We start from the raw sequence: 9,525 nt of genomic DNA, 5'->3' as shown, positions 1-9,525 counted from the left end.
GAGAGAGAGAGAGAGAGAGAGAGAGAGAGAGAGAGAGAGAGAGAGAGGGAGAGAGCGAGAGATCACTAAGCGAAAAGGGAAATAAAAGTGATGAAACCGACGATGGATGGCGATATACGCGCCGTGAAACAGCAAATATGAAAATATCTACAGCGAAGAGATGAATTCATTTGTGTGACAAACATCAAAACTTCGGGTCAAATTTAGCTGCGGTTCGTTTGTTCTGAGCATTGACAAGAAACAATAGAAATGTCGTCGTGCTTGAGATTCGATATTTTTTTACAGAGAAAAAAACGTACTCTAGCACAGCAGGGAGTATCATACCGCACTCTAGACGGTTGAAATTATAGGAAAGTGTGTGTATGCGCAAAACACGAACAAAACGCACGTCACAGCTATTAAACGGCAAACGCTGAATAAGCCGGGTGAAAGATTACAGTTTTCATTGGATCGATCATTTTGTTGTCTATTTTGCAGGACATTCACTGTGGCCTGTGTCAATTCATTGTTGACAGTGACGATGGCGATAATCAAAGCGGCCGCTTTCACTTTTTCTCGCCTCTTTTTCATATTGTTGAATTGAATTCGCCACTCGTCTCTGATCCCCCTTTCTCCACTCCATAATTTTTTGCTCTCTCTCTTTCTCTCGCTCTGACACATCAGCTCCAACGTCAAATACCTTCACATCCATTTAACGAAGATAATGGAAACGATTGCGAGGATATCTCGTGTGTCTGAAGCTATTTAAATATGCCAGACTCGTACGCATAGTGCTCTTCAAATTTGCTTGTCCAAATGTGGCCCGGCCCGTTCGCATTGAAAACTTAAACTGATCACAACGTGAATGTGTGCAATCTGGGAGCTCGCAGCAGCCAGCACACGCTGATGATTTATATTGTTTATAATACAGCAATTTGATTTATTAATATCACAATGGTTTGATAAAGAGAAACTGCGTCGTATCGCATCCCATCGCATTGTTATAGCTACTGTTTGGGTGATGCACACACAACACACATACTCAAATGCTTCACTTATACGCGAACACATCACCAGCATCAACGATTACGAAAATGCCTCGTTGTTTTCGGTCTAAATACTTTTTGCTTGTGTTGCTCACACCATAGATGCATACAAAACAATCACTTTCGCTTGGGGAATAGTTCCGTTTTTGATACGTGCATCATAATTTTGTTGTTGTCTTTGTCCTTTCTCGAATATTCCCCGAGTCTCGTGAATAGTTCTCATGTCAACGTTAGTTGCTGATGTAAAGCGCAAACAAACGAAGTTCAGCGTGTATGTTTGATGTCATCAGCCATGGTTGGTTTGAGCGGCGGTGACATTGACCAAAGCACACAAGTGGAGCAAGAAAAATAAAACGTCAAGGAAATGAATTGTTTTAGAATGCGCTGTATGTCTTTGGATTATCTTCATATGTTTTGAATTGAATAAATGGGCGAGCATGCGATATTCATATGTGCTCGTGCTTATGCATTCAGATGAAGTTTCGAGAATGATGAGCTAAGATACGAGTTTTATTGCGCCCAACCTTCTCGTTGTGTGCGAGAGACAATGATGAGGTTTTGCCCAAAATAATATTGCCGCAGTGGAATGATTTAGATTTGGTATTTCAAATGGACGACGTGGATGAGCCTATGTGATGTGACGTGGTATTGTGCGGTGTGGTGTGCGTACGATAATATTTCATCAGTGCAAAAATAATTGTCTAACCCTCGAACGCGCATATCTTGGGCCTACGATAGACTAATGCTGTTTTCGGCTTATTACTCGGTCTCTTCACCCCGTTATGAGAAAGTACGTTTTTACGTGCCATGGATGAAAATAATTTCGCACAAACCGAATAAACGATGAGACTCTTTCGTTTGCGTAATATTTATCATAAATTTTTGTGGCATCACCACGCGCCACCCAATGTTGAGCCAACATTTTGTAAATGATGTAGATAAACAAAAGCAGTGGCGAAAAACCGAAACTGAAACGCACATCGAACATTTGAACAAGCCACCAACCAGTTCATTGACAAATATAGGGGAAATTGGGGAATTCCGGGCCATGGGGAATTGCGGGCCACCCGACTTTTCTCTGTCACTTGAATAGTTAGACAAGTCAAAATTGCTTCATTTGTCTTGTCTTAGCCTAATATCAGTTTCCTATCAATACTCGACGCGTGAACACGTGCTGTGAGCTCTCTGCAATAAGTGCATTTACAAAAATTCCAAAATATTTTTTTCTGATCATCGTGTTTGCATATTTTAAACGACCTTTTTTCGATAATAAATTCAGGTAAGTATGTTTTTTTATGGTGTGTCATTATTCTCTCGCCTCACAAAAGGAATTTTGCATAAAGATACATTGAGTGAGTCATGCGCAACCATCTTGTAATTATGAGCATTTGGGGAATTCCGGGCCATTTTTTCTGGGGAATTACGGGCCACTACATTTTTGACATTAGATGAGTTCAAAACGCATGTTTATTGCACATTCAATGTTTTTCAAGCCATATTCCGACAAAATATCAGTTAAGGGTCCTTTTTAAACATATGAGCCAATGAAAACAAGCATTTTAACATCGCCAGAGGTTGTGGCCCGATTGCGTCAGAAAGCTGAAGCCAAGAGCCAGAAATTGTAAAAACAACAACAACAAAAGGATGCAAAAACAAAACCACCAGCAACAAAGAACCGCAAAACCCGTCCAGTATCAACCACGTCAAAGAAGAAACAGCGCACTCAATCTTCTACTGAAGAAGAAGAAGAAGATGTTTTGATCTGCATCATTTGCAAGGAAAACATGCCAAAGAATCTCAATCGAAATAATTCCATTCATTGCGATTCATGCGACCAACCAGTTCACTTGAAATGCGCCAATATGACGACCAGCTCTTTTACATGCGCTACCTGCGAATTATCGGACTAATTTTGATCTTGATTTTACGATTTTTCAATTTCATTTCATTTAAAATAATTTCTTTTGTCATTTTGAACGATCAATAAACATTTTTCACCAATATATTGTCAGTTTTATGTCAATCGATGAAGTGGCCCGCAATTCCCCATGATTTTTGAAAATATCAAAAACGTCCTTTTTTTGCCAACCACCAAATTTTTTTTAGCAAAGTTGAATTTTTAAAAGTGAGAAGACCCAAATGGTAGGATTTGAGGCGTACTACAACTGAGAGATTCTAATTTTCAAGAAAAGTATATGTATCACAAAGTTATGAACGAAAAATAAAGTGTGGCCCGGAATTCCCCAATTTCCCCTACATAAAATTAATGACACTGTTGCCGTTGTCATGGCAAATGAACCATCAGAGTTGACAAAACGCAGACGATTCCGCTTTTATTTTCACATTGAAGCCACTCTTGGTTGCCTATTGTGCAGTAGGTAGTTGGTTATCAAAGCGAACGAAATATTGATGCTAGATATTTGATTATGTTTTATTTCGAGTACAATTATGATCATGATGGCCAATGTGAATGCGATTGTCATGGATTCGATCTATTGGTGAAATGATAGACATTCGTTTGAAAGCTGAAAGAATTTCATCAGACTGTTTGTCATAATGCTAAACTTGTTCGAGATTAAAATGACTTTTCCAGTGTTATTCTTGTCCAATTAAATGAATGTGATTTACTCGACTTTACATTTATCAGAGTTGTAGTCTGAAGAGCCATTTCAAAATAAAAAAAAATCGATAAAATTTTTGCCACGAATTCTAGCGAAGTATGGTGAATATAGACAAAGAAAAAGGGAGAGCGGGGGAATGGGGAGCTTTAGATACATTGTATACTCCATACTATCATCAATAGTCCACTACTCAACGTTATCTCTTTCTCCATTTCGTCCACCAAGAGCTTCTCTATACTTGGTAAACGTTTAATTCAATCGGTGAGAACAAAGTTGAACCATGAATTTCGCATAACAGAAGACCGTGACATGGAGTTGGTTTAAAATAATAGTAAAATATAAATAGAATGCGTTTAAAAATAAATACACAACATGCGCAGAGTGAAAATAAAACAGAAACAAAGCTGTCGGTAAATAAATAAATAAATGAATGAAAGAATTGTCATTTAGCTAAAAGTAAAACCATATTCCATTGAAAGAACGATTTTCATTTGGTGCATATTTTTAATTTAATCTTTTTGTATGATTCCATTACTAGTGAATGGTTGGTCGAAAAGAAATAAAAAATCATATCAAGTGCACAAAAACATGAACATCAATCGCGATGTAGATACGAAAATGATATAGAAAAAAATGCAAGACTATCTGAAATGCAACAAAACATTTCTACGTGAAATAAAAAGTGCCAAGTCATTAAGCACAGATACTATGAGTAAATTCATTGATTTGGTATCAAGCAACACCAATTACAATATGATCAGTGTTAATTGTGTATTCACAAAGGATTTCTATAAAAGCATCAACGATCCGAAACAAGATGACATTCAAATCCTATATGAAGAAGACTATAATGAAATCGGTCACTACATCTGTCTTCATTACTCAGCCAAAACAAATATAATTCGTATTTATGATAGTTTTTATAGTGATCAACGGCTTAGTGAAAGAACTCAAGCTATCATTGACTTTCGATATCCGAACCATAAGTTTATTGAATTTATCATACCACAAACCAAACAACCAGACAAAGTGTCATGCGGCATTTTTTCAATCGCTTATGCAACTGCATTGATGTCCGAAGGCGATCTAGACGATATTCAATTTAAATTGAATAAATACATAGGAAATCCAACAAAATCACTTCGTAATCATTCAGCTCAAATGTTACGTGATAACAAAATAAGGCCGTTTCCATCGAAAAATATTATTGACGGTTAGCCATATTGCCGCAGATTTTACTCCGAAGTCGATAGGACTGGTAAAGAGGTGATATGGTTTCGTCGGTGTTGACTTTAATCGCTTCAAATATTTTAATCTGATTTTATTAATTGAAGTCATTGAATATAAATAATCGATATATAAGAAAAATGTGCCGAATAAAGAGAGCTCTTCGGAACAGTTTGTCTCAGTGATGTGAGACTATTAATTTCATCGCTTTTTTCTCGGCTCACTTAATCTGTCTCGAGATAGGGAGAGAGAGAGAGAGAAGGAAAAATTCCATTGCAGCATCGTAAGGAATTTTTTAATATAAATTCGAGCGAGCTTATAAACCACACGAATGTGTTCCGTGGTGTGCAAAAATAAAAGTGCTGCAAATTCCAAATGAGAGAAAAAAGGGGCTACGATTCAAAGTAAGAATTCGAGCATGATAATCTCTATGATCGCATCGACATTATGGCGCACTCACAACAATATACGGGGTGTAGACTACTTTTTCTGTGTATATGTATATGCTGATTTTATTTTATCGATGTCGTATGAATGCTTATTTAATGTTGGCCCGACAAACGGTGAATGAGCGAGCACACAGTACACACACATTTATATAACATTTTTGCCGATTGAAAACAACGTTATATACGTTACAATGAAGGAAATGGTAAATGTATGTGAAATATATGATTTGTTTGCCGTTTTACGTGAATTTTGTGGTCAAATCTGGTAGTTTAATCTCTACGTTTAATCTCTTACTACGCAAGAGATAGAAAAAAAATCTCACCATTAAATGAACACATCACCAATCAATCCTTGGGAATATTTAGAAAATGTTCTTCCAAATTTTATTCCAAGAATAGTTTTGCACGGATATATATCCAAGCGGCGAACAAACCCGACAGAAAAAAATGGTACATCGAATTCATTTGACCACAAGAAAAAAAAACGTTGGCACAACAGGAAATCAGAAGGTCAAACTTTCGATATGGATTCATGTTTCGATTTGGGCGAACACGATGGCATACCTCTCAATGCCAACGAGGTGAAATAAGCCGTTTAAAAATGACATTTGCATAAAGTGTATAATAATATAAAAACAACCTCTATCATATTGCCACCTTTTGAATATTGCACACAAAGGAATTTAACTTATAAGATTTTTCATGTTGTTGTTTTTTTATCGTCTTCTCTTCCTCCTTTTATCTCGTTTTTCTAGTGTCGATGCCAGTGGTTCAGCAAACACAGCGGAAAGAGTTGAAGTCACACGGTAAAATAGACCCTTGTCTGTCGTTCCATTGAAACCTTTTATCACTCCGGCCGGTCGTTGCGCAACCATTCATCCACTCGATACAAGGTAAACATAGCCTGACACCCTTTTTTCACACAAAATTTCTTTGCAAAGCGAAAGCGAATGAAAGATGAAGGGAAAAAACGGGGCAAATATCGCAATCGCTTCCTCAAAAGAGCCGAACGAAGTAAATAACAGAAACTCCCCGGTTAAACGAAAAAAGTAACCAAGTCAAATCATTAAAGTTGAACGATTTTCAGTAGATGGCAAATGTACACAATACAAAATTTATGTTGGATATTAGGCCATTTAACGTTGTTAACACAGGACTTGAAACTTCACCAGCTTTCTCTCTCTCTTTCCCTTTTGCTGCTGTTAAAAGGAAAAAAAAATTTAAAATTAAAAAAGAAAAAACATACGAGAATACTGCGTCAAACTGGTTAAAGGTGAACGACGAACACGCGTTTTCATACAGTCAATTTGTGTTGTACACACAATTGCGATGTGTGTGTGTATACATGTACACTGTACACGCGTCCGCGTGCCAAAAAACAGCCAGCAAGATCTAGAAACAAAATACATTCCCATACCTGCTGTTACGTGGGAACAAGATGAAAATAAAAAGTGTGCGCCGTTCAAAGGCAACTTGGCAACCAGTAAAATTTTATTCAATTGCTTCATTACATTCCAGGGTGGTGTGTTCAGCTCGTGAAACCGACAGCATATCGAACAATGGCTTTTCTTTGTGTTTCGTTCATATTTTACGTGCACAACGAACAAAGCGCTATTTGCATTTACGGCCAATTTCAAAGCCGACTCTACCAACTTTCATTTGTTGTTCACTTTATTCTTCTTCTTCTGTTGGCTTTGTGTCATTTTGAAACACGGGTTTTGTTTTCCTTGCACCAAAGTCACCACCGTTTGAACCTAACTTTGGCGAATTCGGTTCATACACACGTTCGGTTATTTATGTCATTTACATATATATGCAGATACACGGCTATCGCCACTAAGTTTGCACGTACAATGTGTATGTAAATAAAATTATGGGGAGTGCGGGGCCGCGAGTTGAGATGAGAGAGCGAGAGAAAGAGTGCGAAAGAGAGAGAGAGAGAGAGAGAGAGAGAGAGATAAAATGATTCGAAACGAAGACATTCATTGCCCGTGTGTTGTTGGCATTGCCAATGGCACAATCTTTTTTTTTTCTTAGATTCGCACTCTCGTTAAATGTATGGCTATATAAATGCCAGCAGCAATGGAAAACAGCGCGATGAATTAAAAAAAAACCTGGCAAGCTATAAAGAGTAACAAAAAGCTTGATCCGAATGAGAGAGTGAGTTTAAATTTATTGAATGATTTATTGTATTCAGATAATAAACGCACGCCCCATTTAAATGCATCCCAAAGAACTTGATACACAATAAAGTTAACAGCAAAATCAACAGAGCAATTTTCTTTTCATGTAATTTTGTGTAACACGTGCCATTCGACGCCATTGAAGTCTGTTTGACGTCAGAATTTCATATAGACAAGGGCCTCGCTTGAGTGCGTGTGTTTGAAAATAAAACCATTTTGCATGGCATTTGTTCGACAGATAAATTGAAAATAAGATTTTTTTTGGAGAAACAGCCGAGACCTATTTGATGCGACGAATTCTTTAATCAAGTCCAGTTGACAACGACATTGATCGTTGATTCGATATAATGAAACGTCGAAAAAATATCACCATATTTCCATCTCTTCTTCAATGAATTTATTATGCGGTGTTGCTCTCTGCTGCTGCTATTTTGTGCAGATTTTGTGAATTACCTTCGTTGCTACCATGTTATAAATCGAAATCATACTGTCATGCTACGGCATTATTGTTGTGGCTTACAATCGAGTTTCGGTTTTATTAGTCGATTCCAAATGAATGCAAAATGGAATTGCGCATACACGCGAACGCCATTAAGTGAATTAACACATTGAGAATGTGCGCGCCACAGCCTGGCACCGTCAAAGAATTCCACGGAGACGATAATAATAATCACAGATATGATGAGCAGAAACACCAAGACCGAACAACTGGCATACAAACGCAATTTTTGTAATAGGCCAGCATGCTCATAGCGCCCATAACCATAACAGTAATAATATTTAAAATTGCCTATCGTTATTTGGAATGTTAGTCGAAACGTCGTCACACCAACAACAAAACCACCCAGTTACCCAGTGTTTCAAGAACAAAAACACACAGTGAAATCGAATCCGTTGAACTCTCTCGGAAATGACGCGTTATTTTCGAATGGCTTTGTCGTGCATGCGAACAACAACTACTTTATTTTGAGTATATATCTTTTTTGTTTTAGTGTACACTGTAAACACCAGCCATTATTCCGGCATTGGAATATTGTGAAAAATGTTCACACGTCGTGTTAATAAATCAAAAATTCGGTGAACTGATTTGAGGTTGCTTGGTGATTGTTTTATGCTGCCTGTGTGCACAATTTAAAAAATAAAGCCCTGATTCAGTTCATTTTGAAGAAATATGGGCAACGCATAGCTGCTCTGCCGAAAAAGAATATACATCTGGAAAAAAAGGTATCAATTCGAGCTGCAAATTTGATTTATATATCGCGCATCGAATGAATTTTAAATAAATGCATTGGTTAATGAATGCCAGTGAATGTTTCAATAAAAAAAAGAAGAAGCAAGTCCAGGCAACCTTATTACTTTTTGACTTCTTTTGTTTGTTTGCTAGGACTGGCATTCATTTCGAGTTGGTGGTGCTTTCGAATAACCTTCGGAATGTTCACATTTACCGAATGCTCGACGAGAACATTTTTTTCTTTGCGTTCTCATCCAGACAAATGAACCATGAAACAATGGACATTTTCAGCAAATTCTTTTGAAAGGGCACATTTATTTCATAAATTGAGGCCACCGTTGGCATTTTCTTCTTTCTCTCTCGTTTGCTTTTGTTTAAGTTTAACTTTTTTTTTACTTTTTGTATCAAGAAGAAAAAAAGTCTCTAAAGCTTTTTGGCTGCGACTCAACTGTGAATTGTCAGTTGGTTCTTTTTTCACCCTTTGGCGTCAGTCATATAGTGTGTCTTTTTTTCTGCTCGCTGTGCTCCAAATGTGAATTTTATTTTGAGCGCAAACAATGCATACACCGTTTAAGGTTGACTTCATTCAACCCAGAAATAAGAAGTCTTTTGACTTTTATTAATACACAGCTAGACACACGTCACCGTCGTCGTACATTGTTCATTTGAATCAGTCACTTCCCAAGGCCCATTTCAATTCAACAATACCGCCATTCAAGATCTCTCTTGATGCGGTTTAATTGTGTGCTTTTTTATGTTGAATGAAGAGAAAAATGTCTGTATTTTTGC

General features: G+C 37.3%; 1 protein-coding gene across 3 annotated transcripts in view; it reads left to right on the top strand.

Moving 5' to 3' along the window:
* LOC129566274 (uncharacterized) overlaps positions 1–9,525 on the top strand; it is a 121,639-nt gene that overhangs the window by 33,636 nt on the left and 78,478 nt on the right. The window contains exon 2 of one of the 3 annotated variants that reach the window (XM_055442063.1): positions 6,078–6,215. The exons of the other annotated variants lie outside the window; for them this stretch is intronic. The gene's annotated coding sequence lies outside the window, so the exon portion shown is untranslated. The remainder of the gene's footprint in view (positions 1–6,077; positions 6,216–9,525) is intronic. 3 annotated transcript variants of the gene reach the window in all.

The sequence above is a fragment of the Sitodiplosis mosellana genome, unplaced genomic scaffold (assembly GCF_009176505.1).
Source record: "Sitodiplosis mosellana isolate CC-2019 unplaced genomic scaffold, AAFC_SMos_1.0 Smas_scaffold_1, whole genome shotgun sequence".
NCBI lineage: Eukaryota > Metazoa > Arthropoda > Insecta > Diptera > Cecidomyiidae > Sitodiplosis > Sitodiplosis mosellana.
The sequence above is the reverse complement of the archived record's forward strand: the minus strand, read 5'-3'. Positions and strand labels throughout refer to the sequence as shown.